Source organism: Dermacentor variabilis, chromosome 6 (assembly GCF_050947875.1).
Source record: "Dermacentor variabilis isolate Ectoservices chromosome 6, ASM5094787v1, whole genome shotgun sequence".
Lineage (NCBI taxonomy): Eukaryota > Metazoa > Arthropoda > Arachnida > Ixodida > Ixodidae > Dermacentor > Dermacentor variabilis.
In genome coordinates this window covers 53,374,181-53,395,665 of record NC_134573.1, presented here as the reverse complement: position 1 = coordinate 53,395,665, position 21,485 = coordinate 53,374,181, and positions in this window count along the sequence as shown.

Below are 21,485 nucleotides of genomic sequence, written 5' to 3'. Positions count from 1 at the left end.
GAAAAAAAAGAAAAAAACAATGAGCAAACATGATCACAATAGAAAAATAGTTAGTGATAGACAATAATAAATATCAATTTACAATAAACAAAAACATTATACAGAATTATACAGAACAAAACAAGTATACAGAATTAGCTGAAATTTAACCGGGGGGGAAAAGAATCGTCAGTTTTTTCTTAAATGCAGACACACTATAACTTTCTAAAGCAATCTGAGTAAGAGACTGGTAGGCATTACACAATGTTATAATTTGATAATCGGTTGTTTGTTTACCATAATTTGTTCTGGGTCTTGCAGTAGATAGGGCAACGGAACGTAGACCATACGCAACGTTTCTTGAATTATAAGTATTAGAAAAAGAGTTAAAGTCATGCTTGATCTTATAAAAAATGTGAAGAGCCAAACTAAAATTGTATAAATGAAAGAAATTGCGAACATGAAATGTTTCGAAAAGATTTGCTTCAACAGATGAACTTGAACTTAATAAACATAGAGCTCTTTTCTGGAGAGAAAGCAATTTGTGTGAATCAGTTTTGTTGCATGTACCCCACACTAGGTTGCAATACACCAGGTGAGACTGAACAAGGGCAAAATATAACTGTTTTTTAACTTGTAGTGGGAGGAGATGTCTAATACGATAAATAACATAAATAGATCTGGCCATTTTTAGTCTAATGTAGTTTATATGATCACTCCAACCCAAATCGCTACGAAAAAGCACACAAAGGAACCGGCAACTATGAACTTGCTCGATGTTAAAGTCATTAAAAAATAGTTTGATGTGATGATCTAATAGTTTGTTTTTTGGATGGAAGAGCATAAACTTTGTTTTGTTTACGTTTAATTGAAGTTGATTAACATAGAGCCAAACCGCTAACTCCTCAAGCCAGGTATTACATTGGTGTTCAATTACTTAGAGCCTGGAGCCGGAAAAAAAGACGTTAGTATCGTCAGCATACATCATGATGTTAGGAGTTAATGGAATGTTTACAATGTCATTAATATAGAGAATAAATAAAAGTGGTCCCAGAATTGAACCCTGAGGGACACCGAATTTTATCATACCAAAACTGGATTTTACATCATGAATCTGAGTGTACTGTATCCGTGCAGTTAGATAACTTTCCAAAAGTGAATTTGCCACTCCACGGATCCCGTAAGTCTTTAATTTGTGGAGCAGCATTGTATGTTGCACATAATCGAAAGCTCTGCGCAGGTCGAGAAAAATTCCAACAGAAAAAAGCTTAGTTTCAAAATTGTTAATTATAGAGTTTTTAATATCCAACAGAGCAGATTCTGTTGATTTACCGGCCTGAAAGCCATACTGTTGGGGGCAGATAAAATGTTTAGCTTGTAAGAAATTGTTTAGTCGCCTATAGAGTATACGCTCAGCTAACTTCGAAAACAGAGGCAATACCGAAATAGGACGGTAATTATTTGGGTCATTTTTGTTGCCTCCTTTGAATAAAACGGTAACGCGCGCGATTTTTAATTTGCTAGGGAATACACCTTGTGGCTTCAGTGTCTCCGCTCTTCGCATCCATGTCAGCCTTCAACGTCGCTGATATGCCGGACGAGCGGCGTAAGGATCCCCTGCTTTCAGCTATGCTGAATTTCCTCCACGACCCATCCGCCACACCCTCTTCTCGAACACTTCGTCGCCAAGCCGCTCACTTTACTGTCCGCGACAACGTTCTTTACCGCAGAAATTATTTGCCTGATGGTCGCAAATGGCTACTGGTGATACCATGACACATGCGTTCTGACATATGCGCTTATTTTCATGCTGCTCCTCATAATGGTCACGCCGGTGTTCTGAAAACGTATACTCGGCTAAGGCAGCGTTTCTACTGGCACGGCATGTATCACTTCGTGCGCCAGTACGTACGCGCTTGCACGGCGTGCCAACGGCGTAAAATCCCACAGCGCCCTCCTGGTGAGCTACAGCCGCTGCCCTGCCCGGCTCGGCCCTTCGATCGCGTCGGCATAGACCTATATGGGCCACTTCCCTGCAGCTCCTCGGGTAACCGATGTATAATTGTAGGTGTCGACCACTTGACGCGCTACGCCGAGACTGCCGCACTCCCGGCGGCCTCCGCGCGAAGTTGCGTTCTTCATCTTGCGGAACTTCGTTCTTCGACATGGCGCACCACGCGAACTGCTCAGCGACAGGGGACGTGTCTTCTTGTCCGAAGTCATCCAAGCCCTTCTCGCTGCATGCAGCATCGTTCACCGCAAGTCTACAGCCTACCACCCGCAAACGAACGGCTTGACAGAGATGTTTAACCGCACACTCGGTGACATGTTTATTTGGAACAGGGTTTCATATACTGTTATATGGAGCGAGGATCCACATAATTAAGTAAACCTAAGTGATGCAGTGTTCCATCTAACATTTAAAGCATGTGGAACGTCCTTCAGGATATATAATTGGAAGTTTTTTGTAAAAAAGTTCCGGCTACTAATTGGATCTGATGTGGATCCAGATTAAGAGTGTAGTGACTATATTTGTTATTTGTTCAGCGTTCAAATTAGGACTGGCCATTTTGCACTCCTTGCTCCCTTCCCAACTACATATCCCATTTTAAAATGATGCGTTTATGGTAGCTCCCTATGCTGCTATACCGTTGCTCATCAAGGACCATTTATTTCAAATTATCAAGAATTCCTTCTGTCATCAGACAGTAATCAATATTTTATTCCCGGTTTCCCACTTCCCACGTGATCTCCCCTCTACTCTTAGGCCCTGTATTCTTGATAACGAGGTCATGTTGCTCACAAAGGTCTAGCATCGAGTTCCCGTTGTGGTCCCTATAGCCATCTAAAACCTTTATGTGGGCATTCATGTTACCTAATAGGATAATTTCAGCATCATTCCAGAAACCTTTAATATCAGCACTTATGCATTCCACTAACTTTTTCGTCTTTGCTGTCCAAATATTTCCGGTCCACAAATACGTAACGTACAGCCAAGTTTTTTACCCACTCATTGTACAAAATAACGAAAGATGCGCCTGTCATATTGAAGTTACTCTTTTCCATTTGGCTCCCAGATGGATGAGCATTCAGACTCCCTTTCTCTTTCTTTCCGACTTAGTTCCGCTGCAGCCTTCCCACACATAATGCTCAATCACTGGCGGCTTTTCCGAGTGTCTAAGGCGCGTTCCTGTAACTGCATACACCCCTATTTGTTCTCTGTTTAACTGCTCCTCAATCTCTGCCCACATTTTTTTGCTTCTGCCGCCCTGCATATTTATGTAGCCTATTGCATGGCGAGCTCTGTTTCTTGCTTTCCTCCTTTTTTCTTTTTGACGGCGATGCTAATCTGAAGTTCCTTTAGGCGACCTTCTTCATTACTACCTACTCTGGCCTCCTGAGACCCCGTGGGCCCCTTGAAGAAGCGACAGCACAACCATCAAGTCGCCAGCCCACTTCTCGTGCAAGCCTGTAATTGAAGTGCATCCCGTCTCGTTGAAACCAACCACACCTTCTTACTTCCCTGTTTACTTGGACAACTTCGAAGCATTTCGCTCGGCTCATTTTCCAAATCACCTCATTAGCAGCCAGTATGGTTCTTTGTACGTGACTGTCACATACAGGAACCTCCGGCACCGCGCACACCACGATCTGCACCTGAGGGGACAGCTTGCGCAAGCCTGCCAGCCCCTTCACCAAGCACTCCGCTAGTTCTGTCCCTTTCCTCTTTAGGACTTCAGTTAGCCCACCTGCTACTATGACAAGGTTGCGTCGGGCTCTATTATGGAGCAAGCAAAAGCTTTGCTTTTGCTTGCTCAGTCTGCTCAGTCTGCTTTCTGAACTTCTCTAGGCTCTGGTGCTGCAAATATATGGTGCACGCTTAAGGTTCGCATTTAAGAGGAGAACGCATAACATTGAAAGATTCCTGACTGTTTCTTACGCCTCCCGGCAACTGGAGCATATGTAACCGTGAAGTTTACCTCACACGCTGGCCGCAAACGCAATGCATTAAGGCGGGCTTTCTGGTAGAAACACGGCATCTTGCGTGGGCCGCGATGCAGCGGAGGCGAGTGCCATCTGGATGGTGTGGTTGCAAGGAAGCAGGCGTGCTGCTCCGTTGCTTCCAAGATACTCACGTGCGGGCACGCGCAAACAGCGGACGCTGTGGCCGCTCTAAGAATGGTAGAAACGCTGGAAAAGGAGCTTCTTTGAGTTTTCACCTTACAAAATTATGTTTTCTCGTATAGTAAAATTACAATCCGAGGTTATTATGTCTGTTACGTGTAAGTCATACTTCACGATTTTTCTAAGTATCTTAGCTTGGTAAATTCAATTAGTTTAGCAGCTTTCTTGCGCGACATGGAGGGCCCGGGTATGAGTGGTTTGAAAAAATGTTTTTGCCGAACCGAAATCCGGCACCGGATTTTCTGCGACATGGGGCCCTTAACGCCATCGCGTTAAAACAAACGCTCGCAGTCTATGCAGGCATATAGTTTCGGTATTGGAAACTGCTAACAAGGTCGATCCAAATTGATCGCGAAGCTTCAGGCGAAAAGCGGTTCAGAACAAGGAAGGAGGAAAAACTTTATTTGTTCTAATTGATTAGAAATTAGCGGTGGCAGATGTGGTCGGCCGTCTTCACCGTCTTATTCTTCATCTGCGCAGGGTCGACGCCCCTATTCCAGGGCACCACTGAGTGTGGCTACTCGGTGAGCGTGCCTTACTAGTCCAGGCTGGACTTTCGGGTCGCTGCTGGAGAGCACCCTCTCCGACTGCTCTGCACTCGGGTCTTTTATTTGAAGGAATCGTTGGTTCTGAATGCATTCCCATGTAATGTGGTATAAGCTGGGCTTGGCGCCGCACCAGGGGCAAATGTCTCTATACTGGGTTGGAAACATCTTGCTTAGTGTGTTTAGATTTGGGTATAATCCTGCTTGCAGCCTCCTCCAAGTGGTCGCTTCATGCTGATTTAGGCTGTTGTGGGGCGGAGGGTATTTGATTCGGACCCCCTTATAGTAATTCAGAATGTCTGAGTAGCTTGGGTTGACAGGTATGGGTTCCTCAGGGTCGGTGCTTGTGGCCGCTCGGTTTGTGTGCTCTCGAGCTGCCTTGTCCGCCCTTAGGTTCCCTTCTATTCCAGCGTGTCCCGGTACCCAGAAAATTGTATGCCTGACTTTGTTGTTAGCCCTGCAGGAGCGGAGGATGTGAAGCGCTCTGCGTCCTATTCTGCCATTCATGTAATTCCGACACGTAGCTTGCGAGTCGGTGAGTATCGTTAAAGACCTTTCGGATCGGTAGCCCTCCACGGCTGCTAGAGCGACGGCTATTTCCTCAGCTTCCGTTACCGAGCAGTCCTTCATTGACGCGCCGCTGATCTCTTTGTAGTCCTGGCTTATTACTATCGCAGCTGTCTTTATTATGTTTGTGCCTCTTTGCTTGGCGTATACTGCAGCATCGGTGTATACTGTTGTGTTTTTTGTGGCCAGGTACTTTTCGACGTATTTCGCCCTTGCGTCCCTTCGCGCCGTGTGGAGGTTTGGGTCCATGTTTTTGGGTAGAGGGCTAACAGTGTATGTTTTCCGATATTCATCAGGAATCCCCTCCGTTCTTTGGGTTTCTTTGATTGATTCCGAGAAGCCTAGCCTTATTAGCAGTTCCCTTCCCGTTTAGGTCTGCTGGAGTCTCATGAGCTGTGCGATACCTTGGGCTTCTTTTATTTCTTCGAAGGTGTTGCTTAAACCAAGTGCCATTAGTTTCTCTGTCGATGTATTGTTCGGCAGGTGAAGTGCTGTTTTGTATGCTTTGCGTAAAATTATGTCCGCTTCTTGTATTTCCTGTTTCGTGCAGTTGAAGTACGGGATTGAGTATGCGACCCTGCTGACCACCAAGTTGCGAACCAGCTTAAGTGTGTCTCCTTCTTTCATCCCATATCTCTTTTGTGACACCCGCGTGGTCATGCGTGCTATTTGGGTTGTTGACTGCTTGAGTGTTTTCAGCGTGTGGGTGCAGCGCTGGATGGATTGCACCCACATTCCAAGGATCCTGATTTGTTGGCTTTCCGGTATCGGCTGCCCCTTTAGCCGTATGTTAAGGCTTTTTATGCTTTTCTTGCCCCGTGTAATTCTCAGAAGCTCGCATTTCTCCGTTGAGCACTCAAAGCCTCTTTTCCCGACGGATTCTTCCACGCAAGTGGCTGCTTCTTGCAGACAGCTTTCTTTATGGCACAGCGAGCCTTTAGTGGCCCAGATGGTGATGTCATCTGCATATATGGCGTGTTGTATGCCTTCGATTTTGCTTAGTTTATGCCCTAGGCCAATCATTGCGATGTTAATGAGTATCGGGGAAATTACTGAACCTTGGGGTGTCCCCTTGTTTGGTGTGGGGAATTTTTGCGATCGGATTTCTCCCAAACCTATTGTTCCTGCTCTATTGGAGAGGAAGGCTTTGACGTATCCGTGTACTTTCTTCCCGCAGTCTACGCTGTTCAGGCCTTCCAGGATTGGCGCGTGGCGGACATTGTCAAAAGCTCCTTTTATGTCTAGTGCCATTAAAACGTGTTCTCCGTTGTATGGTATGCTGCTGAGAACCTCATGTTTAATTTGGAGAAGGACATCCTGTGTCGAAAGCTTGGATCGGAAACCGAACATACTATGGGAGTATAGCTCGTTTTCCTCCATGCAATGTTGTAGTCTTTTTGTTACTATCCTCTTATATAATTTGCCTAAGCACGGTGTGAGGGAGATTGGTCTGAAGTTTTTTACCTGTAGCTTTTTGCCTGGTTTGGGGATCATTACAATCTCTACTTGTTTCCATTCCTCTGGTACCGTTTCTGCAGCCCAGTGTTGGTTGAGGAAGGCGGTGAGTTGTTCCACCAGTTCGTCCCCGAGGTTTCGAATAAGTGAATTTCTGATTTTGTCTGCGCCCGCTGCTGTATTCTTTTTTACGATTCTTATGGCCACGTACACCTCTTCTTTTGTGATTGGCCTGTCCAGCAGCTCGTTTCCTTTCCCTTTGTATTGCTGTGTGTAGGCCGCCGGGCTGTCATGTCCGAAACATCTGACTCTGACCTGCTCTAGCAGTTTAGAGTCCGGTCCCTCGAATTGGTGTACCAGGCGGTGTATGGCCTTATTGTTTTCAGATTTTCTTTTGGTTGGGTCCAGGAGCGCCTTGAGTATGTGCCATGTTTTTGCCGTGCTAAGGGTTCCGTTTAGAGACTCGCTAAACTGTTGCCAGTTTTGCCTAGTCAGCTGAGCCGCATACTCCTGCGCCTCCTTTGTTATCTCTGCGATTTTCTTTTTGACCTTGCTGTTTAGCCTTTGTTTTTTCCATCTTTTAGTGAGCCCGCGTCTTGCCTCCCATAGCTTGAATAGTCGCGAGTCCACCTCAGGTGTTTCCTCTGTTCTGTCTATTTCTTTGGTGTACTTGTCGAGCGCCTTCCTAAGCTTGTTTCCCCAACCTTCTAGGGACCCGATGTTTCCCTCTATGGTTTTGCATTCCTTCCTGAAGGCATTCCAATCTGTCACCTTGGTGGTACCAATTTTGCGTTTTATTCTTCCGGTTGCCAATTGCGTTTTTAGGATGTAGTGATCGCTGCCCAGATTCTCCAGCAGGTTTTCCCATGCCGCCTTGTCTGTTCCCCGGATGTGTGTCAGGTCGGGGCATGTGTCGCAGCTTATGCTGTTACCTAGTCTGGTTGGCGTACTGTCGTCTCTTATGAGGGTGCAGCCGTACATATCTGCTGCTTCCTTGACTTGCATGCCTTTCTTGTCTGGTTTTTTGTAACCCCAGGTCAGATTTTTGCCGTTGAAATCTCCTACAATCACTAGGACGTTTGTTTTGGCTAATTTGCTCGCTCCTGCAAAAAGTTTGCGGAAGTCCGCCTCTTTTTGACTCGGAGGACTATAGAGATTTATGACAAAGACACTGCTGTCTTTTTTTTTCTTTTTTGGAATGATTTCGACAATACCGTCGTCTATGTCTGTGTCGGCTATGCTGTCATGTGCTATGGCGGTGAGGGATTTAGTGATTAGTGTTGCTGTGCGTTCTTTTTCAGAGCACGGGCAGCCTTTTAGCTTTGGTGGGGTTTTCCCTTCTCCTGTAGTGCTATGATATCTGGTGGTGTGAGTTGTGTGTTTATGTACTGTAGCAGTTGCCCTTGTTTTTTGCGATAGCCCCTGCAATTCCATTGCCAAATTTCTATTGTTTCGTATCTGGCCATGACTAGTCCTCCGTGTTAGACGAGTTGTAGTTTTCGAGGCCCTGTCTTCTTAGGTTGAATTTGTCTTTAGCTTGCTGTGAGATTTGTTGTTTGCGTTGGTTTCGGATCTCCTGATCCATTATTGCCATTTTCTGTTCTATTGCATTTGTTTTCCCTTGTATAAACATCATAAATTTTCTCATTTGGTCTTCGAAAGATTCTTGTTGCTGTGGTTGTTGTTGGGGTGGAGTCTGCGGTCTAGGGGGACTACCGGTCCTTTGATCCTGCAGGACTTTAATTAGCTCCTCCAACCGTCTTTCAAGCTGTTCTATGCGTTTGCGATATGCTTCGTTTTCCTTTCTAAGATTTTTAAGTTTCTCTCCACTGTTATTATCTTTCCCCGAGGGCGGAGGTGGTGTTTTGGGTGGTCCCCAGCTCACCTTAGCGTTGTCTTGGGTCTTCTTAATCTGTTGTTGTCCCTTCTGTTGCTGCTGCCCCCTCGTGGGCGGAGGCTGCAGTGGTGGGAAGGAGCTGTCCCTGGCTGGGTCTCTCGCCTGGCTCCTCGACTGGCTCCTCGACTGGCTCCTGGCTCGGCTCCTCGAGCGGCTCCGGCTGGCTCGATCGCCCTCCGAGCTCAGCCATCTGGGTCGGCGCCTGCGGCTGTGGCTCCGGCCTCGGCGTTGTTGCTGCTGCTGATACGGTTGTTGGCGGCCCCGGAGCTCCTTGGTGTCTTTGAGGCGCCGCTGGCAGTCCCTGGTTCCGGTTAGGTGGGCTCCTCCGCATACCAGGCACTTCGGTTGGCATTGGTGCCCCTCTGGGGGGCTAGTTGCTCCGCACTGGCGCCAAATTCTCGTTCCCGGCTTTGGGCACACGTCCGAACGGTGTCCTTGCTCACCGCATACGAAGCATACTTGTCTAGTTGGTCTGTAGGGGTGGGTCTTGTACTCGCATGCCCCAAAAATGACGTATTTGGGGATGAAAGGGCCGTCGAAAGTGACGAGTGCAGTCTCCGACTTGCCCAGCATTCTGGCGCTCAAGATCTCCACTCCTTGGGTGCGTAGGCGCAACTTGGATTCGAGTAGGTCCGCCGCGATTCCCGGGATTAACCCGTGAATAACGGCTCTTTTGATGTCTTCAGGTAGCGCCACGTAGGCATTCGCTTTGTAAATTCGCCCGTCAAAGTTGAGGCAGTTGATCTTCCTGATCATCCCGGCTGCTTCCTCGTCCGAGACGCTTGCGATGATGATGTTGGAACCTGGCCGGAGTCTCACCAGGAACTTGTCTTCTCCGAATTTTCGGCCACACGCTTCCACGATCCACGAGCGTCTTCATCCCGCCCTTAACCTTCATCCCGCGTCGTTCAACGGGAGGGGTGGGAGTCTCTGCCTCGATTGCCTCGCCGCGCCGCTCTTTTGTCCTTGTGTCGTTGACGTCACGCCAGCTGCTGTCGCCATCTTGATATTGTGCTCGGCGGCGTGAGGCTCGCCCGGTTTCAAGATGGCGGCGCTCTGAGTAGCGCGCTTAAGCCCTTTCTTCTGGCGTCGGGAATAGTAAATTTGCCAGTTTTTGTCTTCTTCCTGCTGATCTGCCGTGTCTGCCGAACTCGGCATATCTTGCTGCATTGCTAAATCTTCTGATACTCCGCTCCCTAGTCCGCTCTGTCCCGAACATGCGGCGGGATAGGCTTCCTCCATCGCTTGTGTTTCTGACGGATTTTGAGCTGGTCCGTTTGCCGGGTGGTTATAAGTTGCTACGGTCGCCTGGCGAGGGTCCATTCTAGTCGCTACGCTGCTGCGCCCGCGTCCTAGTTGCCCGTTGGATCCCGGGTCCAGCTAGGCCTGATGGCAGGCCTAGCTCGCCGACCAGGGGGAAACATCAATCTCCGATAAAAGTCCAAAAAGTGTCCTACCGGGTTGAGAGTCGTGTCCTCGTGGTCCAGGTAACTTGCTGAGTCGATAACGCCAAACGTTTTGGTGGCCCGATGGGTTTGTTACTCTAAAAGCTTCGAGAATCCACGGAGCCCATGCAACGCACGTCCGCTCCCGTTTGCTTCTTCTTCCTCCCCCAGTTCAGAACAAACTCTCACCGGCCTCAGCAAGGCTAGTTATGGGAGGGGCGATCGAAGCCGACTGTGTTTGGAGGGAACAATCATTGGGAAATAAAAAAAAGTTATTTTAATTTATACGAGGCACAGGTTTATTCAACAAAAACAAAATTCATGGTCAATTTTATGTAGGCGTGATACGAAAAAAGTCAATTTACTTTATTCTTTGATTATGAATCAATACAGTTTTTCACAGGCCATTGTAAGAGGAGGCGTGCACGCCGCTATCACCTGCAATGCAATTCAGCTCTTGAATAGTGCAGAAAGGCGCGCTTGTAAAGCTCTCCTGTTTGAGTACGTCCCCTTCACCATTTCCGCTGTTTTGTTTGTCGAGGTTTGCTTGAATTTGGTGACTCGGGTAGCTTCAACGTTTTTTAACCTGATAATTGTTTACATTGGTTGTTTTCGTCCGAATGTGGTGGCCGACGGGCTTGGCGTCCGACTATGCAACCAGCATTCTACACATGAAGCGTTCGTCTGTCTCCAAAGAAAGTATGTTCTGTGTAGGGGTGTGATTTCGACCACAGTACGGCTAGCCTTTTCCTGCATCGCTTTCGGCGCTGAAAGCTCGAATAGTGGGGCGTTTGAATTACAGCTGTAATGGCAAGCCACCAAAACGAATTTCGTGTCTTCAAGATGAAAATGACGTCACTATCTGTTTTTAACGGATATGGCGTCATATTACTTTTCTTCCGCCGGAAGTGATCTCTCCGTCAGACAGATGGCGCTAAGCCCTATGAACCGTCGATGAACCGCTATGCATTGAACGTATGGGCTTCCATGAAAGCTTCGCTACAGGGTATATTTCCCTTGCTGCTAATACGTACTGCTGGAAAACCGGGAAATTGCCATTGTTTTCGCTACCAGAGATCCCCAGCCGCCAATGGCGTGTGTAACTTTGAAATCGTGCCTTAATCACTGGCCCCATGTGGCACCGCGTTGAATGTGTGCCAGTGTTTACAGGCAGAAATCAAAACGGGAAGGATCGCTGTCAACAGAGACTTGAAAAAGATTTTTCTGCAGTCTCCACGAGTCAGCCGGTTAGCACGCTCATAACACCCCCTCCCCCCTCCTCCATAGCTAAGTGTGCACATATGAGCTTAAAAAATCTTTGAAAACAGAAAAATAGAAGTGTCCTTGATAGCATAGGGTGAAATAGCGAGCATGTAGCTGCCCTCTGCCGCAGTACTGACAGCTGGATGCAATTTTTTGTTCAGTGCATGGCAATGAGATTATTCAGTGAGGCAGTGAACAAAACAAAAAAAAAAGAAATCGGAACGTGTGTTGGGATTTTACTCTTTGTGGGGTACCTGTACGTCGGATAATGTCGGAAAATGTATGTTAGGAAACCAATTTCTGTATCCAGTTTAGCGCTTTCTGCGAGCTTCTATATTCTAAGGAGGTTTGCTGCTTTTTATGATAATTGGGTTCATATTAACAGAATAAATTGTGCATCGATCTCACGACAGAATTTATGTTGGCGTAAAAAATAAAAGTGAATTAAAGTGATTGTTTCCAGTGACGCAATTCTACAACATCATTTCCTGCTACGGTGTTATGTGGACGCTGCAGCGAGAGTAGAACCAGCTGTACTGTTGAAGCGAAAGCTTGCGGAACGGCATTAGGCACAAAGGAGTCCGATCGTCATGCTGGCTGTCCTTGACTGCGCCCTCTTCGGGGTCCTAGTAATGGTGAATTTTCTTCTGGGCATGTATTTCTCGCTTCGGCAGAAGGCTTTGCGTATTGAGAGTATGTCTGCAAATCCGGAGAAATTTCTTGGAAGCCGGGCGTTGAAGATTCTTCCGCTTGCAGCGTCATCCGCGGCATCCCTTTTTTCCGCGACGGGTCTTATCGGCTTTACAGCGCACTACTACACTTACGGTTGGCATCTTATATGGTGTTTCGCAGGGCCTCTTCTGTGCCTTCGTTTAGCCACCCAGGTTTTCGTACCCGTGCTGTACCGGCTCGGCATTACATCGATATTCGAGGTGAGCGGATGAAACGCTGAAGACTTGCGTTGTAAGTATTAGAAAAACGTTTAAAATTTATAGAAGCCCATAATCAAAAAGAAATTAAAGTACATATGTAAAACATTGCCCGTTACGCACCGTAGCGAGCGCTGCATTGTTGTTTAAACAAAATGTTATCTAGCGCGCAGGTTTCGACGCAATGAAGTTCTTTTTTTCCCCTATAAATTCAACGTTTTGCCATGTAACACTGCAAAAGCTCGCCATACGGTGTTAGTAGTCAGTAGTTAGTTTTCGCAATATTTTTGGCCATCCATTCGGTAGTCGCGCACAACCAGCCTTGCCTTCATGACGACATTGCTACCCATGGGTGCTAATTCATATATCAGCTCCACTTTGCGACCAGTATAATATGACGTTGGTTGTTATAACAGTGCACTGGTTCGTAATGTGGCTGGTTGGCGTGCATTGCACTGTCAAGTGATTTAGCGCATCATCTGTGCTTCTGTTGGCTCGCCGCAATTATTAGAAGACGCCAGGGCACCGCCTACAGAGAAGTTTGCTAACAGAGTGGCAGTTCACGCTGGTGTTAAAGCAATGCGACCAATAATGGACTCCTTAATAATAATATTGTGTCGCCACACCGGAGGAGAGTAGAAGTGGGACAAGAAGCTGCGCGAAGTTTTGGTGATGGGCTGTTTCGCACCCTCCCGTGTTTACCCTTCTCACTGTAAATAAATATATTCTACATCCATAACAAGTGGCGAAAGTGCTGAATACTGGACGCCTTGGACAACCCAGTCCTACAACAGTATCTGCGAAGATGCAGACGCCTGGCCGGACTACATCAACAGCCAACAAGCATGGCAGACGCGCAAACAGGCCGTTCAACGAACACCGCCGTAGAGGGCGTCTATCAAGACAGCCAGAGACCAAAGCAACCAAGCTACTGGAGGCCGGGATCAGGCGTATTCTTAGGTAAAACAAATGATGACGGGAGTGACTGGCGGAGCCACTCCGAAAGAATAAGCCGGCATAACGGGTGGAGTACGTCAGCGCAGCTGGAGAGCGTTGCATTTTTTCTCGCTAGTAGCGCTATACTTTGGTTTGAGAATCATTAACGCATGCTGACCGCTTGAAAAACTTTTCACCACTAACTTAAAGCCTACTCTAGCAACTAGAATTGGTAACACAAGAAAGCAGAACACACATGCTCGTGCAGAGCACAATTGCTTGGCGAAACGTGTGCGGCCAATGTTGAAGAAATATCGAAGTTATACGGAATAGTAAGCACAAATTAATTTGATTAAGAGAAAGTGGGACATCTGGTAAAATTCATCGCTAAAAACGTCGACTATTTTCTCATAACCAAAGAAAATCTGAACACGCCTTACGAATTCAGGCAGCAATGTCGCATCAACGAAACTCTGAAGACCCGAAGGGCCTTACGGAAGATCGGGCGCTCGGGCAACGTCCCGCCGTAGCAAGTACGGACGTCGCCACCTGCGATCAAATCACCTCGATCGTGCGTCAAGGGGCTCAAGATGAGCTAACATGACTTCGGGGTGTAGACGCTGGTTACCAGTGTGCGTCTGACGAGTGCATCTCCGAATCGCCACCATCCTGGTTGCAAGCACGTCGCATCGAGCGCCTACCGCCACCTGAAGAATTATACTTAAACAAGACGAGCTTTCGGCCCCTCCCCGCGAATTTCAGTCCCCGCCAGTCTTCACCAGTCCATCGTAACAGTACGGACGACTACCCAACACTACGACGTGTTCCTGCGGAATACGCTATGCCCCGTCATACTCCTGCGGAATCATACCCAGTGCCATGCGCCCTTGCTACACTTGATCTCAACCGTGACCTACCTGTCTGCCACCCCATCAACGGTTCCAGAGGACATATTGCGCGCTATTGCCGCTGCGAGCCGCCGCGAGCGTTATGTTTTCAATGAGCCTTTAAAGGCTCAATAAATAGCAGTGCGGAAATGCACGCTTTGTTGTGATGTGAAATTCTTAAATAGTATATTTAATATACTAAAAGACTAGTTTCCACGCCTTGTACGGCAAAGAATATTTGTTTATTGCTTCACAAGCTCCACGCACAGCGGCCACATTTCCCACTGCCGAGCTTGAGGTTGTCTTTCCAAGTGGTTCCAGCTGATGTTCTTGTGAAAGGGTTGCATTCTTACGATGACCTAGAACCGGCTTCCATGCATTATTCCACCCAAAGCGACAGTTTCACTCAGGTTGTTTTCCTACCACTACAGCCTTTTGTTTGGCCTTCAGTTCTTTGAACTGTCATGAGGGTTTGCACCTTTCTGGTTCATGAGGTTGAACCCCTCTGCACGGGTAAAGAAAACAAGTTTAAGAAAAAATGCTCGCCCAGCTTTCGTAACTGTTTTTGGTACTGGTTTGTGCGGGAATATTGAAGCGAACAGTTACTTCCGTAAAAGACTAAGATACACATGCTGCGATCGGCTACTGACTAGCAGCCCGCTTTACGCGCATCACAACACATCGACCTGCGGCTAGCCTATCAGCAGTTTATGAGAACAAACGTGGGTATGCTGCAGTGGCTTGATAAATCGTTTTGCTTTATTGAGGAAGTTTGTGGAGGCAGCTCCCTATGAAGATGAGAACGTCGTTACGCGTTTATATACACTTAGAAGAATCGATGAGGGAGTTGGTACTGGTTGAACATCTTGACGCCGCAGCACAAGACGACTAAGAGAAAACGCAGGAAAGACTCGTGACAGCGCTGAAGTCGCAGCTAACTTAAGGGAAAGCACCCAAATATATAAGTACTGCTACCTATACCCACATGCTCTCCCTTGGATGGCGTCATCATCACTGGGGCCCTATAACGTAAAACTATTCCAATATGTTTTATTCTAATCTCCTGACGTCAACTTCACGTAACCACCGACGCAAGCACCGGGCGGTCACCTACAGGGTTGTCTGAAGAGACCAATCAAACGCTACCCTCGTTCAGAGGAGGACACTTTTGTTTGCTTGAAAAACGAATAACATTGCCTACAGTGAGCGGTTTGTTCTAGCTAATTGACTGACAAGAGGCGAGGAGCATGTTCAAGTGGAAAGGGTGTCGATGGGGCCGAGCCACTGCACTGAAAGTCGATAACCGGATGAAGAAAGTGGTGCCGGCCTCTGTGATTGGTCCACTTTCGCTTAATTAGCTTGCCGTGGCTGGTCAAAAATGTCAGCGGCATGCAACAGAAGCTTAAGAATGACGCTAAAACGGATCCTCGGCAATGACGAGTTCGCAGAATGAGGTCGTAAACGTGCCGAAAGTGCTGGAAAAGATTACACGACCACGAATGAAGTTTTATTATACGCAAATAAACCCATGCTCTCCGGCAGGTGCTAGTATCAAGCGCTTGAGCGATCGGTGGTAGCCATCTTTTATTCCTTTCGGTACGGGGCAGCCTGCGGCTATTCAGAAGAAAATTCAGTTTTCTTCGGCATATTAATGCATCTTTAATGTGTACGCGTCACTTTGACGCGGTGAGTTCTTGCGGTTTTGTGACGTCGCAAGACAGGCAGGTGAAGTGCGTGCAGCCCGAAAACTTTTGACCAATACCCGGGGAGCTAATGGCGACAAGGCGTGGAATCAGAAATAACTATTTTTTTCTTTTTTCGCTCAAATCATGCATAATCATCGTGTACACGACATATCACATGGGGAGCTATGGCGGTTTTCGTCGTGTCGCGTGACAGGCAAGTGAAGTAGATGTGGTCCAAAAATGTTTTTGACCAATCGCGAAGGGCCGATTGCAGAATTCGAATATGAAAGTTTGGAATAGTTTTACTTTATAGCACCCCTGCACAAGGAAACATAAGAACCCTATAATTTAATGCTATTGCATCAAGCGGCTTAAAATAGCAAATGTATATTCATACGACGTTAATGAAGGCATGCTCGACAATGCGTTCTTTTACCTGATGCCATAGGTCTCAGTAATCTCTGTCGTAGTCCAATTGCTGTGTGCGGAAGTAATTGCGGCATCTTTAAAGGTTGGAGCACACCCATGTTCAGTGCAATGACACGCGACATGGGAGTGCTCGTGACCGACTAGCGAGCACCTCTGATTCGATAATCTAATGTGGCAGGCAACGACCGTTTCGGGCGATAAATACGTGACTGCATGAAAAAGGAAGCTGGTAAACTCCCATTTTTCAAGCTACGAACTGGGATACGTACTTAGCAGTGATGCCTTTATTATTCAAAATAGAAGCAGCCTGTTCCAATTCTTATCAATGTTACCAAAATTTTGCTCATCTTCTGCGGGCACAAGAACGAACTTTCACATCAAACCTGCTTGCTACATTCCTGAGGGTGTGCGATAGTTTATTTACATATATAATTATGACTAGTTCCTCTTTTTCTTTTTCTGAAGGCTCTGTATTTCTGAATCTTGTGGGCACTCCTAATTTGACACATTTAACGAGGTTCTGCACGTTCCGGTGGATAGCGCCCTACGATGATGGTCGTGCGTGTATGCAGAAGCAGGCACGCTCGGCACTCGCTGTGCTCCAGTGAAGTGCTCTCGTTGAGTGGCTACCTACAACCATCGACCGGTCAGACCTAATGGACTTGCAGACGTTTGCGCGCAGAATGGACGAGTCAGGCTCCGTACCTCACAGGCTGTCTTTGTACAGCGTGCGGGCAGGGAGAGGGCATAGGGAAGAACACAAGGGATTTCCTGCAGTGGCCTAAGACATCCTACAAATTAGTCGATTGGTTGGGGAACACTGCTCCACGAGAGTCCACGAGGACCGCGAAATATGCCCATGCATGACGTGACACACTGATTATGCATGATTATGCCAAACAAAAGAAAATGACTCAGTGCCCTTCCACTCTGCAAAAAAGGATGACCAGGGAAAGTGTGTATGTGGGCCCTTTATTGGCGAACTGCTCCTCCGCGACGGGTCGGCCAGGTATTGCGCTTTCTTCGGCATAGGCGTATCTACGGGGGGTCTAGGGGTGCACTCACCCCCCCTCCTCCCGCCGTCACAAGTGGGAGGGGGGCAAAGTATGTCATTTGCACCCCCGCTATTGAAAGCGGGCATTGGCACTTGCGGCTGCACACTGGAAAGTCCATTAAAACTATATCTGAAGCTCAATTCTGTTTCTTATTAGAGTGAGCACATCAGTAATACTTTTCTGTATATAGCATATCCCTGCTTGAACAACCATGATTGTCTTTTGTGCCTGCTCGGGATTCCCTGTAGCGGACGAGGCGCGGAGTTTGTGGTACATGCTCATGTTGCGGATAACGCCTGGTGCTGGGCAGCTCGCGCCCTAATAAACGGTCAACTCGCGCAACTTTCATCATGCCCAGCTTTCTGGGACCGCTATATACTTATTCTAAAACACACTCAGCTTGTCATATTGAATCGGTGTGTGAAGGGGAGGTACGGATAACGTATTATAAGCAGCCGCGCCCAACGACTGATGTGCCATATGGCATGAAATTGTTGGGTTATCCAATGCTGTAATTATTTATTCTCTCTCCGTTGCAGCATTGCAGTCTTCGTACCTTATTAACATCAGAAATTTTATCAAATTTCATACAGTTATAGCTGTCGAATTTGATTCTGTAATCACAAGTTATCGTAGAAATACTCGTGAAAATGTCCTTGGTCGAACATGCAGAGCCATTTGAATACCAATAGAACACTTACTTGATATTTTGTTTTTGTAACGAAATCAGTCCCTCCTTACTGGCGATTTTATTTTCAAGCTGTTTCTAAATAAGAGCTACACTATTACTTGTTTCCCGGCAGGCGTAACCACAGCAGATATTTCGTATTAAAAAATAATAAGGGCCTATTTTTGTGATGTGTACCGAGCATTTGCACTGTGTAGGTTGCTTATCTACTCTCAGAACAGAAACTGACAGGTCGCTTTATCGAAATATTTGTGCGTTATACATGGCATTTAATTGTTTTTACCTGTATCCGGAGCAAAATATGCGGAGCAAGGTGTTTGTATTTATTCGACGTCGTAAACAATGCTCCGAGTGATGACTGCATACGTTTACTCTGTGTAGGTTCATTCCAGCCTTTGTAGAAATGTTACTCATTGAAGCATTCCAGGGTCTGATACTGCCGCTTATCTAGACGTTTCTTAGACTCCTGAAAGAACACACGAGATACGGACGTGAAATTCTGTGAAAATAGGAAAATTTTAACCACAATGCGTTGCGAAATTTTGGCTTTCTTGGTTGAAATGCAAGTGTCACAGATATCTACTAAACACTCGCTTACTAATGTATTTTCGTGAGATGCGCTCTATACGAATTACAATCGACTGTCAAAAATATGTGAAATTTTTAAAATGTTATCCCAAGGTCCTGGGGACTCCTTAGAAAGCAAATGAAGGTTGAAGAATGACCCTGTGCATTTTATAATGATTAAATAAAATTAAATAGAAATAAATTGATAAACATATAAATGATAAATCATTAAAATAAATAAATGAATATTCAAATATTCAATTATTGTGCAGTCAATCATGCTAGGTTTCTTCATTAAGTTTATTGAATTGCACGCTCGAGTTAGACGCACAGGTTAATTATCGGGCACAAGCATTACAGCAAGGGAAGAAATTATCTTTCGCGCTTACTACCGAAACGACCCACTTGATACGACCTGTCAAAGACGATAGTGCCTTCAGGAGAGCGGTTCTGTGAAGCGATACATTTCCTCAGAAGTGAAATGGCTGTACTTTAAGATAGTAAAATGTGCAATTTACTCAAGGCTTAATATTTATTGCCTATTTCTTGCAACCACTGCACAGTAATGGCGAAAATAACTGGCGTTCACAAATGTGTGCCCAGTGACTGAAGGGGATATTACGAGGTTCGCAGTTTCTTTCTCCGATGTCCTCGGTTAGCTTAACAAAGAATCTTGTTTATATGTAGGGAAAATTAGGGGCATATTATGAATAAGGTGTAGGCAGTGTTCCAAATGAGTGGGTTAAATGAGCATTTGGAGTATAATACATATGGAACTATGGCTTACGAGAAAGCGTTTGATTCAGTCGAAACTTCAGCAGTCATGGAGGCATTACGGAATCACGGTGTAGACGAGCCGTATGTAAAAATGCTCAAAGATATCTATAGCGGCTCCACAGCCACCGTAGTCCTCCATAAATAAAGCAACAACATCCTAATAAACAAAGACGTTAGGCATGGAGATACGATCTCTCCAATGCTCTTCACAGCGTGTTTACAGGAAGTATTCATAAACCCGGATTGGGAAGAATTGGGGATAAAAGTTAATGGAGAACACCTCAGTAACTTGCGCTTCGCTGATGATATTGCCTTGCTTAGTAACTCAGGAGACCAATTGCAATGCCTGCTCACTGACCTGGAGAGGCAAAGCAGAAGAGTGGGTCTAAAAATTAATCTGCAGAAAACTAATGTTTAACAGTCTCGGAAGAGAACAGCAATTTACGATAGGTAGCGAGGCACTGGAAGCGGTAAGGGAATACATTTACTTAGGGCAGGTAGTTACCGCGCATCTGGATCGTGAGACAGAAATAACCCGAAGAATAAGAATGAGCTGGGCTGCGTTTGGCAGGCATTCTCAGATCATGAACAGCAGGTTGCCATTATCCCTCAAGAGAAAAGTGTATAACAGCTGTGTCTTATCAGTACTAACGCACCAGGCAGAAACCTGGAGGCTTACGAAAAAGGTTCTACTTAAATTGAGGACTACGCAACGAGCTATGGAAAGAAGAATGATAAGTGTAAGGTTAAGGAATAAGAAAAGAGCATATTGGATGAGAGAATAAACGCGAGCTAATGACACCTTAGTTGCAATCAAGACAATGAAATGGGCATGGGCAGTACATTTAATGAGGAGGGAAGACAATGGTTGGTCATTAAGGGTTACGGACTGTATTCCAAGGGAAGGGAAACGTAGCAGGGGGCGGCAGTAAGTTAGGTATGCAGATGAGATTAAGAACTTTGCAGGGACAACATGGCTACAATTAGCCCATGACCGGGGTAGTTGGACTAGTATGGGAGAGGCCTTTGCCCTGCAGTCCGCGTAACCAGGATGATGATGATGATGATGATGATGATGATGATGATGATGATGATGATGGCGCATGGAAGTAGTCCATAGCGTTAGTGGTCTGTTTTGCGAGCGGTGTAGGACTTCGGTGGCTGCGCTGGCATAATTGAGACAAATGAAATGTCGCGAACATAAGGAGAATAATACGCCATGTTTATGTGCGATCACAGATATTTTATTCTTTGAAGAAATATGCAGCATTTTAAGTGCAGTGTGTCACGCAGCATTAACCTTTATGGCTTATTTAAAAATGTTACGAATAATTATCGAACCCTCATCTTTCCCTTCTTCCTTTTTCATGCGCGACGTATCAGTTTCGTCATGTGACCTCACTGAACTAAAGGAGGCAGCTTCATTATGTTTTGTGACTGTAAGGACAAGTTAATTGGTGATGTGGAGAAGGAGTTCAGAATAGGTGGTCAATTTGGGTTTTCGCAATAAATTATAGCACTCCAGAATGTTTAACTCTGGCTAAAGAGCCGAGAAAAAATGATGTAGCTGCCCTCGCAGAAGCATAAAAGCCGCCATGCCCAAATTTTGTGAAAATTGGTGGTGCACTATAGAAGCTCTCGGCGTATAGTTATACGAATTTGGTTCGAGCACAGCCTTTGTGTTTCTTATTTAAGCGTTGGAGTGGGTGATATTGCTGTTATCAGCTATGTATCTAAGTGTCCTCACATAGAAGCCGTTTACAACAGCTTTATATTTGGTGGAAATTGGAGGGGACATGGTAACTTCAATGTGCGACAAAATTTTTACGTTCCTGCTCCGGTTGTAGGCGTTTCAAATAATAATGAGCCGCTGTTTTTATTTCTCTATTTTCAGGCGTCATAACACGTGCCCTCTTAGTTTCAGTGATGTACTCGGTGAACTAAACTAGACATTTTGTTTACATCTGGCGAAAATAGAGAGAGCGTTACAGGCAATATGCAGGTAAACTTTAAGAGCAAGGCACTAATAATCACGTTTCTATTAAATTACGCATGTAATGTTGCGTCCTCCAGGGTAGCGTACCATACTGCTGCCGAGTTGTAGCGACGCCTGTTTATCGAAGCTCGACCGACGTTACTATTGGGTAGCGTGGGGTTTTCGGCGGGCTGCAGGCATCCGGTAGACCATGGCGACCA